General features: G+C 48.4%; 1 protein-coding gene across 4 annotated transcripts in view; it reads left to right on the top strand.

The window, feature by feature from the left end:
- The first annotated feature begins 479 nt into the window (after nucleotides 1-479).
- The window catches only part of FAM167A (family with sequence similarity 167 member A), a 53,639-nt gene continuing 35,344 nt past the window's right edge, over nucleotides 480-18,774 (top strand). For 3 of the 4 annotated variants that reach the window (XM_045831854.1, XM_045831851.1, XM_045831852.1), the window contains exon 1: nucleotides 17,681-18,184. The gene's annotated coding sequence lies outside the window, so the exon portion shown is untranslated. Of the gene's footprint in view, nucleotides 592-17,680; nucleotides 18,185-18,774 lie in introns of those variants that run through there. The other variant, XM_045831853.1, reaches the window with a different exon arrangement.

Raw genomic sequence — 18,774 nt, 5'->3', positions numbered from 1 at the left:
CAGAATATCCCTGTGCCACCAGAAAGTTTTCTCAGGGGGATTTGGTTTACCAACATGAGTGGTGTTCTTCCTACCTGAGCCTGGCAGAGTTAGTAAACTTTCAAGCTAACTCTGTCAGGTGTTTTGCTTTGCTTTGCAGCATTTGTCTGCAAGACAGCACAAAGCTTGGGACCCACCGCCTGGTGCCTTCTGTGTGAGCCAGGGCCTCTATCTAGTCTCTCAGGCTTGTTGCTTTGCCTTTCCAAATGCTGTTGATAATGCCTGGCCTGGGAGATACTGTGAGCACGAGTGAGAGCATGGGTGTGAGAGAAGGGCACAGAATTGGCTCTCAATGGCTAGTATCTGGGTTTTTTTTGTTGTTGCTTTATAGCTCTTTAGCCAGCCATTGATTCTGCTCTTAGAGTCAGTTCAAAGAGATGCTTCACTTGGCTCTGAAAACTCAGAGGAGCAGAGACTGAAGGAGGCCATGGGGGAAGGGCCTGCACATCTAGAGTGGAGAGCAGCTGTCCAGGACTCCACCAGCCGAGGGACCAACGGGACCAGGAATGTTGCTCAGATGACCTCAGGAGACTTGCTGGCCCAGGCAGATAGGTGAGCTGCTGGTTACCCACTTTGTTTTTTTAAATTAAATTAAAAAAATTGAGGGGTCATTGCTTTCTGATACATGGACCAAAGGAAGCCAGTGGGTGGGATCCTCTCCTGCCTTTATGTCTGGGGACGTTGGGGGGATGGAGTTCAGATAGTCCTGCTGCTACCTCTGGCCTGAGACTGCAGTCCACAATCTCAGTTTCCCCATGGGATTTCTTTCCTTGGATTTAATATTTCATTGTGAGTTCCTGGTTGAAAAAAAAAGTGCCTTTGGCCTTTGACAGATGCTCATAGCAACATAGAGTTCTTGAGTTCTAAGGCTCCTTGGAAAATTTTGCTTCATTTCCCTAAAAGATTTTTGTGAAAATGAATAGATCAATGCAGGAAAAGTATTTGTTATAATATTTAGAATTTAGTAAGCTCCAAAGGACTGGTAGGTAAGGTGATATACCTAATCAAAGTCCCAAACTTGATCTTTAAAACAGCTTTGTCTCTTCTGTTCTTGGCAGCAAAGGGCCCAGAGCGGTGTCCAGAGCCAGCTGTGCTCAGTGAGTTGTGGCTATTAATTTTTTACAGTATTCATCTCTTGACACCTGAGAGTTGGACCTAAGCATTAAATACAAGTTGAGAGACTCTTTTTTAAATTTTTTTATTGTATTTTAATCATTTTTCAAGTACAGTTTTCTTCCTTTTAAGTTGAGAGACTCTCGAACTGCTTAAACTTATAATTTAAAATTTACTGAATTGAGATAGGATTGTTCAGCCCTGCTACATCGATTCAATTAGCACAAGAAACTTCTGTGACTGTCTGCGGTAAGCACACACCCAGCTAGGGGTAGAGATATAAATAACGGTTATGATGGTTATGGTAAGTGCAGCCATGGCAGCCTCCACAAAGCAGTGTTTAACCAGAGGCAGGGGCAGCAACTCCATCAGGATTATTGGGGGAAGTTACCAAGGAGATGGCTTTGAACTTGATTTGTGACTAAGAATCCTGCAAACGCTTATAGGCAGATGCCTAACTCGAACCTTTTCCTGAACAAGGATCCAGTGATGTTGCCTAAGTATGTCTGCTGATTTTATTAGTGGGGACTAAATAAGTGACTTTTGGGCAACTTTTATACACTTGGACCTGAGGACACCAAGAACATAGTGGGAAGCAGAAAATCCAACTTCCTAAGGGGAAAAAATCCCTTTTTCCTCTGACTCTGGCTCATCTATTTAATTAAGGTTAGAGTGTGAGGGGATGTGAGAGTTCCGTTCACAGAGAGGGGAGGTTCCACGTTAGCTGGCTTGTTGTGGTCTGGAAAGAAGAAACTTCATCTTTCTGTGTATCTCCAGAGAGGGGTTGAAAAAAGAAAAACCTATAAATGATTCTTGCAGTCACTCAGAAAAGAACAAGGAAATGACCTTGCTCTTGGGTTTCAGGTGGTGAGTTGAAGAGAAAGTTAATTTCAGCCGTCTGGGCTCTGACAGAGTCACAGAGTCCACCAGAGCGGCCGAGGGGAGGTGGGGGAAAGGGCCGGGGAAGAGGATGCGAAGCGCCGAGATGGGTGAGGTGAGGCCCGGGGAGTCCTTCGTAGACACTTGTGTTGGGGAACCTCAGAGAGAGCTCACAGGGCTCCACCAAGCCTCGACCCAGGCTCTGAAACCCCCAGTTCCGTGTTCAGCTTCACTGGCTTTCTCATTTATTTTTGTAACATTTGAGGTGACTTATGCAAAATTCGCAGCTCTGCTTCCACGTGTCTTCACCGGCCTCTGTTCACCAGTACATTTCTGATTTTGGCCAAAAGCTGTGGGCAGTAGAATATTTGAGTGGAAGAAACATTAAAATAACCCAGTCCAAGATTCACTTCAGGAACGGTGGAGTGAGAAGTCGGGCGATTTCCTTCTGAAGAAAACAAGTATGAAACTAGACAAAGTCGTCAAAACTTACCATTTCAGGACACTGGAAAATGACCAAAGGCACACAACCAACTGAAAAACATTTAATCTTTAGAAATTGCTACTGCACCCAAAGGGCCATGAGTCTGTGATCTTCTTGCTCAGGGGATCTACACCTCCTCCCCACCCCTCCCTCAACCCCTTGGGTAACAAGAATCATGGCTTTACAGGTGGGAACAGCGAGCATGTTTTCAGGACTATTAGTGAAAACCAGCAGCTTTCTCAGCTGGAGGTGACAGATTCGGTCGGGGATGGGGAAATGAAAACCTACAGTTTTATAAGTCAGAGGTCAAGGAATCAGTTCTGGGCAGGAAGTGAAAAACTGCAGCTTTACGGGTTTAGCTTCTTAACAGTTATAACCTCTGTTCAGAGTGGGTACATCATCACCCCGAAATGTGATGGGGGAAATCCTGGAAGTTAGGCAGCCATGAAATGATAGATATTATAAACTCCCCACACATCCCTGACTGACTGCTAAACTATGCATGAGCCAGGGGGACCCGGGGGTGCAGCAGAAGGTGGACGTCAAGGGAGACCTGAGGACTTCCTGTAGATTTGAATTTGTTCCTCCAACTATGAATAGCTTGGGTACCAGAAAGTGGGGAGTTTATATGTTCAAGGTGTCTGAACATAGCCTCTGTCTAAATAATTGTCCAACCATTAAACAATGCAGAAACAGGAGACAACTTTAGAGAGCCAGACTAAAAAATAAAGTAAAATACTAAAAGCAGAAATGGCACAGTGACTTCCGTGTTACTACACATGATGGAGGAGACCAACACTGCAACTCAGATGCAGATCAGTTCATAAATCAAGCAATCAAACACTTTCAGAAAAATAAATCAGAAATCTGGGTTGCACTACAATGTCCAATTTTCAACTGGAAATTACTAGACATGCAAAGAAACAGAAAACTGCACCCAGAAAAAAAGAGTCAATAGCTTCTGAGTCTAAGCGATTATAGTTTGGTTCAAAGAATAAAAGGAAAATATGCTTAAAGAATTATAACAATTAATGTTAACAGTGAATCAACAGAAATGTAACCTCAACAGAGAAATGGAAATTATAAAAAGAATCAAATGGAATTTCTAGAGCTGCAAACTACAAATACTAACATTAAAAATTCGATGGATATGTTCAACAGAAGATCTGAGATGGCAGAAGAAGAAGCTGTGAATTTGAAGATACAGCAATAAAAGTTAAGGCTACACAATGTAAAACATTCAAAATAAATATAATAGGAGTCCCAAAAGAGAGGAAAGCAAAAAAGGCACAGAAAAATTATTTGAGGAAAAAACAATGGAAAATTCTCCAGTGTTAGTGAATAACATTGATTTCAAGAGTCAGCGTTGTGGTCTGAATGCTGTGTCCTCCCCCAAACTCATATGTTGAAACCTGAGGCCCAAAGTGATGATGTTAGAAGGAAGAGCCTTTGGGTAGAAACTAGGTCATGAGCATGAAGCCTCATGTAAGCTGGAAAGAAATATAATCTCTCAGTTGTATTTCCCTGGAAAAGAATAGAATTGGTGCCATTATAAAACAATCCTGAGAGAGTTCCGTCCTCCCTTCCACCATGTGAGGTGAGAGTGAAAAGATAGCCATCGATGAAGCAGGTCCTCACCAGACACCAAGTCTGCTGGCACCTTGACCTTGGACTTCCCAGTCTCCAGAACAGTGGGCAATAAATTTCTGTTGTTTATAAACCACCCATCTATGCTATTTTGCTACAACAGCCCAAACCAACTGGGACAGGCATGAAACTGCATGAACCCAATATAACATAAGCACAAAGAGAACCACGCCTCGACATCAGGGACCAAATGTTGGAAGTCAAAGAAAAGGTATAATCTTGCAAGCAGCAAGAGAAAAAAATAATGCAACATATTTATGGCAACAATATGATTAATGGTTGACATCTCATCAGAAACAATAGTGATGGAAGGCAGTAGAATGATATATTTGAAATGCTAAAAAAACAAAAGAACTATCACCTAAGAATTCACTATCCAATAAAACTATCCTTGAAAAATGGAGTTGATATAAATACTTTTCCAGTTAAACAAAACTGGAGAGAATTTGTTTCTATCTGACTTACAGTGCAAGAAAAACTAAAGGCAGTCCTTCTGACTGAAAGAAAATGATGCCAGATGGCAACCCGTTCACAGAAAGGAACAAAAAGCACTGGGAATGGCAAGGATATAGATAAATAAAACTACATATAATAACATAAATATATTATCTTGTCTTCTCTTAACTTTTTAAAAACACATATGAGTGCCCAAAGCAGAAATTATAACATCACACTCTAACTTTATAACACATAAATACATTTGACAGTCATAACACAGAGAAGCTTGAGAAATGGAGCAAAGTTTCCTCTTTCAGCGAAGTCAGTATTCATTTAAAGTAGATTGTGATGGATTGAAGATGCAGTTCAAAAGTGAAGAGGAAAATGATCTCAGCAAGTTAGCACACTAGGAGGTCCTGGCGCTTGTTCCTCCCCCACCCACAAGAAGACAACAAAAGTAACAAATAAAGAACAACAAGCAGATGAAAATAGCCCTGGGAGAGCTCTGGAATGTAATGAAGAACTTGCAGCAACTCAATGGAGAAAAAAAAACCAACCCAAAAACAAAAAAAGGAAGAGGAAGCGTCTAACCTGGATCACTTGAGCCCCGGTCTGGCACAGCTAGGTGCCAAGAAGGACCCATCAGCATGACCTTCCCACACGAGGAAAGGAGACCAGGAGAACCCCAGCGACTGCTGTAGACACCCAAAAGGTTTCACCACAGATGACTCCCACAGCGTTTGCAGACGCTGCCCCCCACTAACAGAGCTGCCAGAGTCCATGCTGCTGTGCCCCCAACCCAGAGAAGTTGCGGCTCTGCCCTCTCCCACACCCCGAGGGACCGCTGCTGTGCTCCCTGCCTTGAGAAGGAGCCACGACTGTAGGGCCAGGGCCAGAGTTGCTCTGTCCCCACCCCCTGCCCCCACCCCAACAATTGCTGTTGGGTGGAAAGTTCTCTATATGCTGAGTCCAATGGACAGGTACCCAGAGAGTCTGTCCCCAGCACCTTCACAACCTGCTGAGGACACTAAGCTTCCTATTTACATTCACACTCAGTACTATCACCCCATTATAAGGCATCATGGGCCTAGACAATGGCCTTCTCCCCAGGAATCTCCCTTTAGTTACCTGATTTTATTTTCTGGATGGTACTCAATAGCAGCTAAAGTTACCTTGTTGGTTGGTTAATTTGAACATTCCTCCCTGTCTTTGCTCACTAGAGTAAAGGGAGCCCCCACAAAAGAGGTTTTGTTGTTCCTGTCCATCACTCTGTCTCCAGCCCCTCGAACAGTTCTTAGCACATTGAAAGCGCCCAGTCATAGTCACTTGAATGATTGAAAAAACTTTCATCTGGGTCATATCGTCCCCGTTGGACAGGGTTAAGAGAAGGATTTGCTCAAGGCTGCAAGCTGGCAAGCAGCAACACCAGGACTAGCTGCCAGGTCTCCTGACCCGCAGTCCAGTCCTCCTTTTTCTCCAACACTCGGCCTCGTGGAAAACTCTTCCCAGACTTCCATCCCACAATCCCACTAATGACCGGTTTCAGTTGAGAGCAGATGTTCTGGGAGCTTCAAACTCTGAAGGCTGAGCTGCCACAAATCAGACCTTCTCAGTCATCTAAAGAGAGGTCCGCAATGTCCGCAGCTTGGCGGCCCTAGTCCCTCTCCAGGCACCCCCCACCCGCCGCTGGTAAGTCGAGGCCGAGTCGGTGGAAGCTCTTTCAGAGCTGAGTGCCTAGGAGGGTCCCGGTCACTCAGTGGGACACAGCCCAAGCCCCAGGAGCGTGAGGAAAGAGTCCAGGGCTGGGCTTGGGACTGGGGCAGCCCAGTGGCTACAAGGACTGGGAGCTGGAGAACTCTCTCCGGCGAGATGGAGAAGGCCCCACGGATCAGGCCTGGGAGAGCTCCCGCACGACCTGAAGTACTTCCATTTACAGATCGCCTTGCTACCTTGTTCCAAAAAGGACTGTCATTAAACTAAAAAAAAAAAAAATCACATCTACAAGACATTTAAATAAAACATTTTAAAGTAGATGTGGGGAAATGAGTCCCATCGGAGAATAAGAGAAGAAAAGTGAGACAGAGCCAGGAATGAGGATAGTAGGCCCAAGCCTGCCGTGAAGTCCTCTCCACTGGGCCTGGGTAGTGGGTCAGCAGGTCCCTCTGGCTGAGATGTAACTGGCTGCCTCACTAGAAGGGGGGCAGTGTCTAGCAAAAGGGAAAAGGCCTAGCCACCCGCAATATCACCTCCAGGAACCCACACCAGAGAAGCACAGGAAGACGAGGATGATGCAGTACCATGCGACTGGAACAGTGAAAATGTCGATCGGGAAGGGTCTTTGAAGGGGCCCAGATTCATGTGAATCAACATCAAGGACCTACTGGGGAGGAAAAGGCACACTGCAAAGTCACACATGCAGGGTTATGCCATTAGGAAAACACACAAACGAACAAAATGAAATGTGTGTGTGTGCGTGCTTCATATACTCGTGTATAAAAGTGAAACCATGACCAAGGAAAATACATTCCAAACTCACAGCAGTATTTATTTCTGGGGAGGGGTGAGCGGCAGGGGCTGGTTAGAAGGGGTTTAGCCTTACCTATAATATCTAATCATTTTAAAAGAAGAATCAATTTACCTCGAGTTAATTATCCTATAATTGTCCTATATTTAGGACAATATACAGTATGGGAAAACCTAGAAGCATATATGCTGAATATTAATAAAAGTTAATTATGGGTGATGAATATGAACAATTGTTCTTTTCGTTTTGAACAGTTTGATTTTTTCTTATTTTTCAAATGTACCATATCTGTAAAGAAATGGGACCAAAACCAAGGCAGAAGGCACCCAAACCTTTGTCCTGGGACAACGCCAGGGGCGGGGCTCTGTGATGAGTGCACAGGCCAGGGTCTGGCAGCGCCAGGCCCAGAGTCAGCAGCAAGAAGACCCAGGCTGCCTTGGCCTTTTGGACCCCGGTTCTCCACCTCTCAGGCCTCCCAAGTGGTCCACCACTACGGCTTTAGTCTCCCAGCACCCTCCCTCTTAGCTCGTGTAATTTCCCACAGACGAGCCCTGCCCGGCCCCAGCCCCGGCCCCTACTCTAGCCCAAACAGTCTCCCAAGCAGGACTCACGGGGGAGTGTCTGGCCTGTGAAGGGCCCACGGCCAGGGCGGGGGCTAAATTCTCACTGCCTTGCTCAAGCCATCAGGAGGGACCCACTGGCCACAGAAATGAATTCAAGGCTCAGAAATGTCCTGAGGCCCACCCCCCACCTTGCTCTGCCCCCACTTGGTGCACAGGCATTCCAGACATCCAGGTGCAAACACCTCAGCTGCCTGGGCCTTGGGGGAAGGTGGGGCAAGTCGTGGAATTTCCCCAAGTGGCATCTAATGAATGGGAAGCATTTTAATGGGCCTCACTCCCCAGCTCAGGGCCAGAGGGGGAAGAGAAGTCTGGACTGGCGTCCAGCTGCGGAGGCACTGGGGGAAGCGACCCTCTCTTGCCTCAGCCCCTCCATCTGCAGAAAGGACATGGGGTTTGTCCCTTGCTGAAAAAGAAGATGAAGTGAGTAATCAACTACCCTTTTTATCACCTTAGAAAAGAGGACCAATCCCACAGGCCTGTTAATAATGGGGAGAGATCCCTTCCTGTCTTTCCGTAAAGTCAGTGTGGGGTGACCAGCGGTGGCTAGATCACATCCGAGGTGAACTAAGGGAGCCCCATCAAGCTCCTTCCTAGGATGGGAGAGGACCGATGACCCAGCCCTCAAACCTCTGCACCAGCTGCCTATCCAGAACATTCCTGGGATCCTAGGTTCAGCTTGCTCCCCTTCCATTCATTCTTTAGCAGAGGGCACTGAGCACAAGGGTTTGTAAGGTGTGCTCATCCAGCCCTTCATTTGTTCCCTTGTGCATGCATAGCTGGGTTGGGGACCCACCTATGGGTCCCAGCCCTGGGCGGTGGGTTAGGGGGGCACTGGGAACATTTCCAGGAATGGAGTGAGTGAGATGCCATCCCTGACCTTACAGGCTTTGGAATCTATTAGGACAGACAAACAAGAGATTGGTGACCTTGGGGTGGAGTGTTAGGGTAGCGCTTTGCCCCTGGTGACAGGGAAGCATGGGTGAGGGCACCAACTTCAGTCAGAGGAGTGGATATTGGGGGGAGGGGAGAGGGAAATAGATTCATATACTTAGGGAAAGATTAGAGGATCTATGTGTTCCAAGACCTGCAAATAGGTACACCTGACCAGATGTATTAAACATTTCTCTACTGTCTTCTAACACGTCAGTCAGATCACACAAGATCACACAAGAACAATGATCTAGCCCAGAGCCTATTATTTTGCAGGTGCTGAGTGTATAATGCAGGCATGCTGAATGTGAATGGGTTTCAAAAATTGATGATTCTCCTGATGGCAAGAAGCCTTTTGTAAAGACACAGTTCAGAAGGACCGTGATGTTTGGGCCTTAACTATCCTCTGCCTCTGCCTGATTTCCTTTTGCCTCCATCTGATTTCCTTTAGACTCTGAGATCCCACTGGCCCGAGTTGTTTGCACGGCTGGGATTTAGGGTAAGAAAGGTCAGTTGGGGATGGGGTGAAGTTGAGAGGATTTTATATATTCTAAGAGCTGTTCTCTCCCACATGCCAACAGGTCATTTTTCCCAACTGGAAAACTCCAAAGATATCCTAACCCCTTCAGTACCATAAACCCTAACTTGTAAGGATGAAGAAGTGCTCACGGCTCAGAAAACTGAGGTCAGGTCCAAGGAGGAGAGAGTGGTTCCTACAGAGAGAAGGTGCAAGGAGGCTGCCCTGAGGTGGGGGTTTGCCACAGGAGCAGTTGGGCTGCAGAACTCTTAGCTCCGGGCCGACCTGGCTCTTCCTGCAACAGGTGGACTGCCCAGGGCTGCATGGACCAAGGCTTTCATGACCGGGCAGCAGGAAGAGTCAGGCTATTAGCTCTTTCTGGTCACTTCCTGTTCACATCAGAGGCTCTGGGCTCCAGGACACCAGGACACCAGAGAACATCCTGGTCCCACTGTCTTCGTCCACTGGGGCTGCTCTAACCAAACAGTGCAGGCTGGGTGGCTTACACACAGCAGGATTTGATTTCCCACAGTGCTGAAGGCTGGAGATCAAGGCACCAGCAGACTCTGTGTCTGGTTAGAGCCTACTTCCCGGTTCATAGCTGGTGCCTCCTCTCTGCACCCTCACATGGTGGAAGGGGAGAGGGGGCTGCCGGGATCTCTTTGTAAGGACAGTAATCCCACTCCGTGAGGGCTTCAGTCTTAAGACCTAATCACCTCTCAAAGGCCTCGCCTCCTAAGAGCACCCTGTGGGGGTGAGGATTTCAAGATATGAATTTTGGGGGAACACATTCAGACCATAGCACCCATTCTGAACATTTTTCATCCTTTCTCTTTTCTTTCTCTCCTCCTTGTACTCCTCCTCCTTCCCCTCACTTTCTTCCTCCCTCTCTCTTTCCTTCTCATAAGCCTACGGCATCACCCCCAACTACCGTTTTCAAAGAGGGGATGCTGCTTGCTAAACATGTTGACCTGATCAGGAACCATTAACCTGAACGTGATGCATCGGGGGTCCTGCCAACGTGATTTCACTGTGCATTCATCAGTCTGTAGTCTGTGCCTTGGTTTCTCTCATTGCAGACTACATTCAATAGGTCCATCTGTGTGCCTGCATTTATTTCTCTCTCCCTGTCTGCTGCCAGTTCTCTCTGTGAACCAGAAACAGTCATAGTCATAAGATGTTCGTCAGTAGAATGGCAGCCGACCCTGCTGAGGTGGCTGGCTGCATCCCTGCCGGGACGTGCCCTGAGTCTGTGCCTGAAACCTGTGGCTGGGCCACGAGGCATGTTTGTCTGCTCTGCGCTCCATCCTGTTTTCCTGGTGTCAGATTCCCAGCAGAGCTACCTCGTGTTCAAAGAAGACAAATAAGGAAGCTGAGATATTTGGAAATCCTGACAGCTTGACTGCTTAATATTTGCTCACGCCATGCATTAGACTAGAATGAGGTACAGGCACGCTCCTTTTCGGGCGGTGCACAGTCGAAGACTCAGTTGGCTCACAGACATGATAAGAAACATTTATTGGGTGCCTACTCGGTGCCAAACATTATTTCAGGCATTGTGTAGGCATTAATTCTAATCCTCACGACAACTCAGAGTGGTAGGTGTGTGGGTGAGAATACTAACACTCAGAAGGGTTAGATATTTGCCCAAACAAGCCTGATAACAAGGGACAGAGCCAGGAACAGACCCAAGCTTCCAGAAGCGTGAACGGTGTAGCGTAAGAACACAGTCGACCTTTGAACAACATGAGTTTGAACTGCCCGGGTGCATTATAGGTGGGTTTTTTTCCAATAAATACTGTAAATGTATTTTATCCTTCTTATGATTTTCCTTTCTTTAAGCTTACTTTATGGTAAGAATACAGTATATAATACACAAACATACAAAATATGCATTAATCAACTGCTCGTTATCAGTAAGGTTTCCAGTCAACAGCAGGATATTAACATTAAGTTTTGGACGAATCAAAAGTCACACTAGGATTTTTGACTGTGAGGAGAGCCGATGCCCCTAACCCCCGTGTTGTTCAAGTCAACCATATTTCCTCCCCGCCTCGATCGCCAATCAGGATGGGATGGAGATAAAGTGTGTATCCCATTTGTTTTAACATCGATGGAGAAGTCGGTTTGAGTTGATTTTAGGAAGGCAGCTACGTATAGGGAAGAGTCTGCTTCCAGTGAGGGAGTTGTGTACTTGCAGTAGAACTCCTAGAAAGGGGCTGAATAAGAGGATCCACAGACCAGCTTCCCCTAGAACCCCTTCCCAGTGCTCTGTGTGATGGATGACAAGTGTTCGTTATCTTCTGCGACCTAGTCTTGATCCCGCCCCTAATGCCCATGATTATGGCCTAGGTTTCCTTAGTGAGAGAATGATTAAGTTCAACTTCATTCCTGTTTGTGACAATTTCCCCTTCTGACACCCTAAAGTATCATCCCAGATTGGCTGGTGGAAATGAAAAGAATAAACTCGTTAGCAGCAGCTGTTGGCTCAGCCACTAGGAGCACTGTGGAGTTTGTGAAGCAATGGGCTTCTGTGTTAGCTTCCATCACGAGCACAGTTCTGCTGGAGGCCCTAGACTTCCTCCTCCTGCTTTCAGGTCTAGGCCCACCTCACCTCCCACCCCCACCCACCCACCAAAGTTAAAGCAGGGCAGAGAATAAGCCGACCCTCCCCAAAGATAGGGGCTACAGCCTTGTTCTCAGTATCTCACTTGCAACCTCTCATCCCAGCCTCGGGACAAGCCCACCAGACTCTCTCTGTCCAGCTGGCCTTGACCTCTTGCTACCCCAGAGTTTCAGTATTTATCAGACTCTCCCACTTTGCAGTTTCCGGTCCTGCCTTCTGCCACTGCCCAGAATGAAAGATTCTATTCAGTGGGTGGGGAGTATCATGGAATCATGGGTGAGAAGATGCCAGAGTTTGACTTCCTCATGTCGGTGATGAGAAAACCATCCAACAGGGAAAGTGATTTGACAAAGGCCTAATTAGTAACAGAGCCTGGTCCAAAACCTAGATCTCCTGTTTCCTATCCAGGGCTCTTTCCATTGTTCAAAGGAACCTGGCTCCTTGGGTGAGATGGTGCTTAGAACAACCGAGAAGCCTCTCTCTCCCTCACCCACCAGAGCTCCTCCACTGCAGTCATTAGTGGCATCATTCCTGACTCCCTTCAAATACTGTACATGCCGAAGAAGACCTCCTTCCAGTGATCACTGGGATGTGGTGGGCCTGGACCTGGACATACACGTCTAGATGATGATTCCCACAGGGATCCACAAGATACAAGAGCAAATTGCAGCAGGTGCTGAGATGCCACGATGGAGAGGAGAGTGACTCCAATGGCAACAGCTCATGTCTGTGTGCAGCACGGAGTGATCTTTGCCCCTTAAACAAACCAGCAAGCCAGGCCCAGAATCAGGCCCACCCCTAATACTGGACAGGTCCGAAGCAAATGAATACATGGAGGCCCACATGCCACGTGTCTAAATAGTTGAGTGTTGTAAACCAAGCTGACAAACTGTTAGATACTGTTGGTTCTTTCCTCTTGCCTTGACACATATACCTTTATACGACCTCAAAGGCAGGTGATAAATCTGCATCCTTGGACCCTGGATCGTGCAGCGTCGTGAGTGTGAGGCCTCAGCCCCAATCGTGGCCCTCCCTCTTTCTTTTCCCACCTGAGGACCCTTGTGCTGAGGCGGGAGCACCCCAGACCAAGAGTCCAACCTTCACCCACACTCCACAGACCAGGAAAGAGGCCAGCATGGTCCTGAACACGGGCCATCTGGCCAAAAAATTTCTGAGCCCTATTGTTGGAACATGGAGTAGAAGAAAAGGATGTAACTGTGGGTGGGCAGGTCCCCTGCCCCGCTGGTCACCCTCCCTTAAGGAAGCCCAGAGCCGGGCTTTCTAAAGCATAGGGTCCAAGGCAGGCCCCCTTACCCATGTACGAGGGAGGACCCTCCAAAAGGAATTCATTTATTAAAAACTGTATTTATTCTTCCATGTTTAAACTTCAGTCACCTTCAAAGTACTCTCCATTTGCTGGAATACACCTATTGAGACTTCTTTTCCACTGCTCAAAACAGTTTTTGAACTCATTGATTTTGATGCCTTTTGGTGCTTCTTCCATTTTTTGTTTCACCTCTTCCACATCAGCAAAACATTTCCCTTTGAGGACTTTTTTCATCCTGGAAAACAAAAAAAAAAGTCACTTAGGGTGAGATTGGGTGAATAGGGAGAGTGGGGCATGGGTATCATGCCATTTTTGGGTCAAAAACTGCTAAACACTCAGTGTGGTGTAGCACATGCATTCATATATCACCCATCATGAAATGGGCAAATGCATTGAAAGAGTCTTGAAAAAAAAATTCACTGAAGCTGAACGCAGCCTCTCACAACAACGCCAGCTGGTACACTGATACAGATGGGTTCCTAGAACACTCACATAGTGGGGGAAGCCTGTGCTACAAGAGGCCCACCCTCCAGAAGTTATTCCTTTTTTTGAGGGGTTCCTTCTTGTATATGAACAGTATTATTAAAATTATTTCTATTTTATAGATGAAGTTGCTGCAGCTCCCTGCAGCTGTGAGTGACTTCTCACAGGCACACACCAGTAACCAGAAGAGTCAGGACTCAAACCCAGGTCTGTCTGCCCATAGATCTGCTGCTGCTCCCCTTCCCAGTGCTGCTTTTCCCATTGACCACCACCAGCTGGAAAGGGCAGTGAGCCATTTCTTGCTGTGGGTCTGGAATTCCCTTGCCTCCCACTGCTGGTAAAATGGATACATTCTCTTTATCTGTCTCCTTGCTTACTATCTTGTCCCCTTATCCCCCCAGCTTCTCTGGAATATAAAAGCCCTGGCAGGCTCTCCTCTTAGCCCTTCACCTTCAGGGTCATGTCCACAGACCTTACCTTGGCCCATCACACTCTCTTGAACTCTTCTCCTCAGCCACACTGAATCCCTCTCTGTCTTCAACACACCGTTGCAAATGCTATTTCCTCCTCTGCCACGCTGTACCTCAGGCCTCCCCGCCACCTCTCCTAGCCAGCTCCCACTCATCTTCCGAATCTGGGCTCAGATGGCAGCTGCCCCCTCCCCAACTCCAGTTCTGAGGTGGCTGCTTTTTGCATTATTTTCCTACTCTAGTAAGCTGCAAGCACAGTGTCCCCATACCTGGCATCAGGTAGCACAGGGCAAGCCACCCACACTGCTCGTTGAACTAATGGGCTCCCTACATGATGGAAACCTCCTACGATTTAGCTTGATTCAGTGCTTCTCCCTACCCCTTCCCCCGTGATAATAAGGGTAAAGAAAAGCCATTCCTGATACCAGCATCAATGCCAGATGACAAACATTTCATGGATCCTCTTGAAATGCTGGGTCCCCGGATAGAGAAATCCCTCCCAAAGGCAGAGGGTAGAAGCTAGCGGACTCCAGCCCAGGACTGCAAGCTGTAATTGCTCCCTGGAGCAGGGGAGGGTACCATCTTCATGTCCTCCATACAATGGAGCCAAACAGAAATTTGTCCCTTTCTTCTCTCATTCCATCACATTTGAATCACCATGAGGGATACCCAGGAGCCTTAGACAATGGGGTTTGCCCTTGAGCAACTTAAAGACTCCAGTGGAAACAGGTAAGACTAATTTAGAGAGTGTTTTGTGCTGTGGGAGTGCCAAGAAGGCAGAGACCCCACTCAGCTGTGGTGCCTTCTCTGTCTTCCTCTGGGGGGAAAATGAGTCCTTACAATGGTCTGCTGGGTGCATGGGATGTGCCCTGGCCCCCCCACCCAGTCACCTCTCTGGCATCATCTCCCATAGTTCTCCTCGCTGCCCTGCTCACTGCACCCCAGCGTGAGGCCCCTTGCTCTACCCTGATTGTGGCAGGCGTGTTTTGCACTGGCTGCTTCCTCTGCCTGGAACACCCTTGCCCCAGATACCTCATGACCAACTCCCACATCTTCTTCAAATCTTTGCTCAAATGTCACCTTGTTAATCAGGCCATCCCTGGGCCGTGGGGCACCCTCCATCCATCACTGGGCTCCTACCCAGCCTCATATATAAAAGGCAGCTCCATACAAAGCAGGAGACATCAGGTACCCCAAACACCGGGCCATCTTTTCTTTGTAGTAGTGTTTCTTGAAGTTGCTAGTTACAAAAACTACTCATTGTAGAAAGCATAGGGAATGAATGCAAGTCTATGGAAGAACTGTAAAATGCTCTGTTATCCTGCCCCACAGAGGTAACCACAGCTAATATTCACATATACCCTCCCACTCTTTTTTTCTGTGCATTTAAAGGAATTAGATATTAGAATTAAAGTTTTCATAATGTCTTATTTAATTAGATATTTGGTATTCCAGCCTTATTTACTTAGCATGAAAACATTAGCATTTTCCTATATCATCAAATATTTGTTTGAAAATATTATTTGTATGACTACATATCATCCTATGCTAGAACTCTACTGAGAACTCATTCAACCACTGTGTCTGGTTAGACATTAGAGTTGAGACTATTCCAACAGAGACCCAGCTCTTCCTCTTCCTTCCTTTGCTGACTCTCCTGGTCCTTGTCACTGATCACCCTCCTGTGCAGGCATAAGCCAGACAGGATGGGAAGCATGAGGCTAAGACCCATCCCTGCCCCGGATGGGTTATCTGTCTGTGTGAAGAGGGAAGGCTATGTGTTCACGAGAAAGCAGCAGCAGGAGCCCCATGCCAAATGAGGGGCTAGGAGGCTGAAGATGGGAGAAAGCACTTCCGATGGGGTGGGATGGCTCCACCAAGAAGATACTGGAGCACTTACCACATGCTCAGGCCAGAACACACTGGCAAGCACTATTCAGCACATGGCAGTGTGGCAAATGACAGCCAGCTCAGAAGGATGCCCAGTCCCCAAGTCTGGACAGAGAACCTTTAACCTGCAAACATAGTTTCTGCCACCTGGAGCCCACAGCCCCTGGAAGGATATATACTAATCAAGTGACCACACAAATAAAACAACAGCTGGTTCATGAGGTAGGTGAGGCTGTAAGGACATGTAACCTGGGGTCCTCTCAGGAGGCAGAAGTGCAGCCAGCCCTGAGGAGGAGCAGGTGTGTAAAAGGACCCGGAAGAGTATCTGTCTGGAAAGCAGAGCATCAGCACAAGGCGAGGCCCAAGAGATGGGCAGAGTTGGACCATTCAGTCCTGGTCAACCACACCTGGGATTTAATGCTGGGAAGAATGGGAACTGTTGGAGGGCTTTAGACACAGACAAACCAGGATCAGATTTCCATTTTGAAGAGTTTTCTCTGGCTGTGAAGGAGTCACCAGCTAAGAGGGAGACAGGTGGGGAGCCAAGAGTGGGTGCAGGGCATCAACAAAAGGCTGTTGCTGGAGGTGGGGCAACCTGATGGTGACTTGGGCCTGGGCAGAGGCAGAGGGGATAGAAGAAGGGGAGGATGAGGTCAATATTTAGGAGCTGGAATCAAGAGGTTGAGTGAATGCTGTGACTCCCCCAAAGACCCCTGTTTAAGTACACTTGCTAGCTGAGAAGTATTAACCTGCTAGCATGAAGAGATGCCCACATTAGCAGGCTGTCTCTTTACACTAAGTCCATTACCAGAGGTGCTAGTGAAGGGGGCAAAGAAGGAAGTGGGTAAAGGGCCCCATGGGCAGATGAAGTGAAGGACACAGGCACCAGGGGGCAGCACAAGAATCTTGGTGCCCAGCCCCTGCAGAAAATAAGACCAGCCACTTCCCACTGAACCTGGGGTCAAGTCACTTTGCAGCTTCTTGTTAAATGTGTGCATCTGTCCATGGAGACAAGGATACCTGTCCTGCACCCCCAGTGCTACTGTGAGCATGGTAGATTAGATAACTTTGAGGGGCCTGCCAACCCAAAGCATCTAGGGAAGGAACTTGACCATGTCTCAGGCTGCCCTGAGAATGAGGCCAACTTCTAGTAATTGAGGTAGAGCCCAGGGATCTGGACTGGAGACCCCTGTCTGCAGTCAGGATTGATCCTAAAGGCCAAGATGGGGCAGCCCTGGCTGCTGTCCTGTGTGTGTCTTAGGTGCCTGGAGCTCTAGGCTCTCTGGTGGAGCAGCAGCTAGATTTAGACTGGAACCATCTCTGGTGGTTGACAGAGCACATAGTATTGTATGCCATGAGGCACCCTTGTGGTTTGTGGGAAAAACACATGCTTTGGGGCAGGTCCCTCCAACTACTCCCAGCTGGTCTGGGAGACAGAGCTGAAGAATGTGTTTTCTGCTTTACTTCTGGTTTCTCCTTAGCCACTCTGAGTCTCAGTTTCCTCATCTGTAACCTGGAGACGCCCCCCTGTGCCAGCTGAGTCGCTCTGACAGTGTGGCACACGTTAGGCACTGGGTAATGGGAGTTGCTGCTGGTAGTTTGAAGTCAAGCCTCTTGTGGGTGGAGTGTAAGCTCTGGATTTGGCGACGCCTGAAGAGGGTTCTTCTGCCCCCTCCACGCAAGCAAATTGCTGACAGTGGCAAAGCCACGTTGCCATGTTTATGGGAAAACTGCTTTGGTTTCGGGTTTAAAAGAAAAAAGATACTTGGGTTTGGTTTCATCTAGGGTTTGGCAAATGCGTGTGGCTGGGCGGCCGCCTGGATGCAGGTCCGGGAACGTGCAGCTAGCGGGGCGTTAGGACCCGGAGCGCGTCTCCCGGACCCGGCGAGTCCAGGTCCGGGAGCCGCGGGAGGAGAGGCATGAATGAGAGGCTGGAGGGGTTCTCGGCTGAAAGGGCTGGCGGCGGAATAGCTCTGCCGTCGCCAGGCAACCGTCCTGACGCAACGAAAAAAAAAAAAGTCCCTTAAAAAAAGAATAGTGCTGAGAATTCACGGGAGCACGAGAGAGGAGGCAGGAGCCGGCTTAGCCCCCCGAGGCCGGGGCCAGAGGCTGCGGAACGGGAAACCCGCGTCTTGAGGAGGAGGCGGGGACCTCGGTGACACCCCCCGGACGGGGCCTCTAAGCACCCTGCAAGGTGGGTTTATGGCAGCGGTGGGAGGTTCCCTGGGCTGAGAATCGGACTGGTGGTGATGCGGCTGTTGCCGGCAATGCTGGCTGGGGAGGGGGCTCCAGCGTGCAGGTCTCCTAGGCAGCAGTGGCAGGGAGCAGCCTACCTGGATCTGCGGGAGCTCCCATCTCAGAGCGCCCTGGAGTGGACACCCATTCCTGGGGCTCTTCCCTGGGGTGAGGAGGGGGTGTGGGACACGCGGCTGGACACCATCGCCCATCTCTCAGGAGCCCCTTCCAGGCTAAGATCTGGGTGGAGAATTGGGGTACCAGGTCTCAGAGGGGGGAGCCCCACTCAGTCTTTCCAGGTCTATTCCCAGACTGGGGGTCATCTCCAACACATCCTGTCCCTTCTGTCTACTTCAGATTCAGTGACAGGGAAGTTCCTGCCCCAAGGATGGTATTTGTAACTCAGGAGAAGTGACCGAGGGTGTTTGGGCCCAAGGGTGCTGCTCTGTAGGGCTGAGGCTCATGTGATCCGGGGAAATGCACAACCCGAAGGGCCCTCAGGAATAGGCAGATCAGCCATGAGGTTGGGTCACTAGGAGAGGGCAGGAC

This window comes from Phyllostomus hastatus, unplaced genomic scaffold (assembly GCF_019186645.2).
Source record: "Phyllostomus hastatus isolate PE091 unplaced genomic scaffold, TTU_PhHast_1.1 phas_contig_159, whole genome shotgun sequence".
NCBI classification, from domain to species: Eukaryota; Metazoa; Chordata; class Mammalia; order Chiroptera; family Phyllostomidae; genus Phyllostomus; species Phyllostomus hastatus.
The sequence above is the reverse complement of the archived record's forward strand: the minus strand, read 5'-3'. Positions and strand labels throughout refer to the sequence as shown.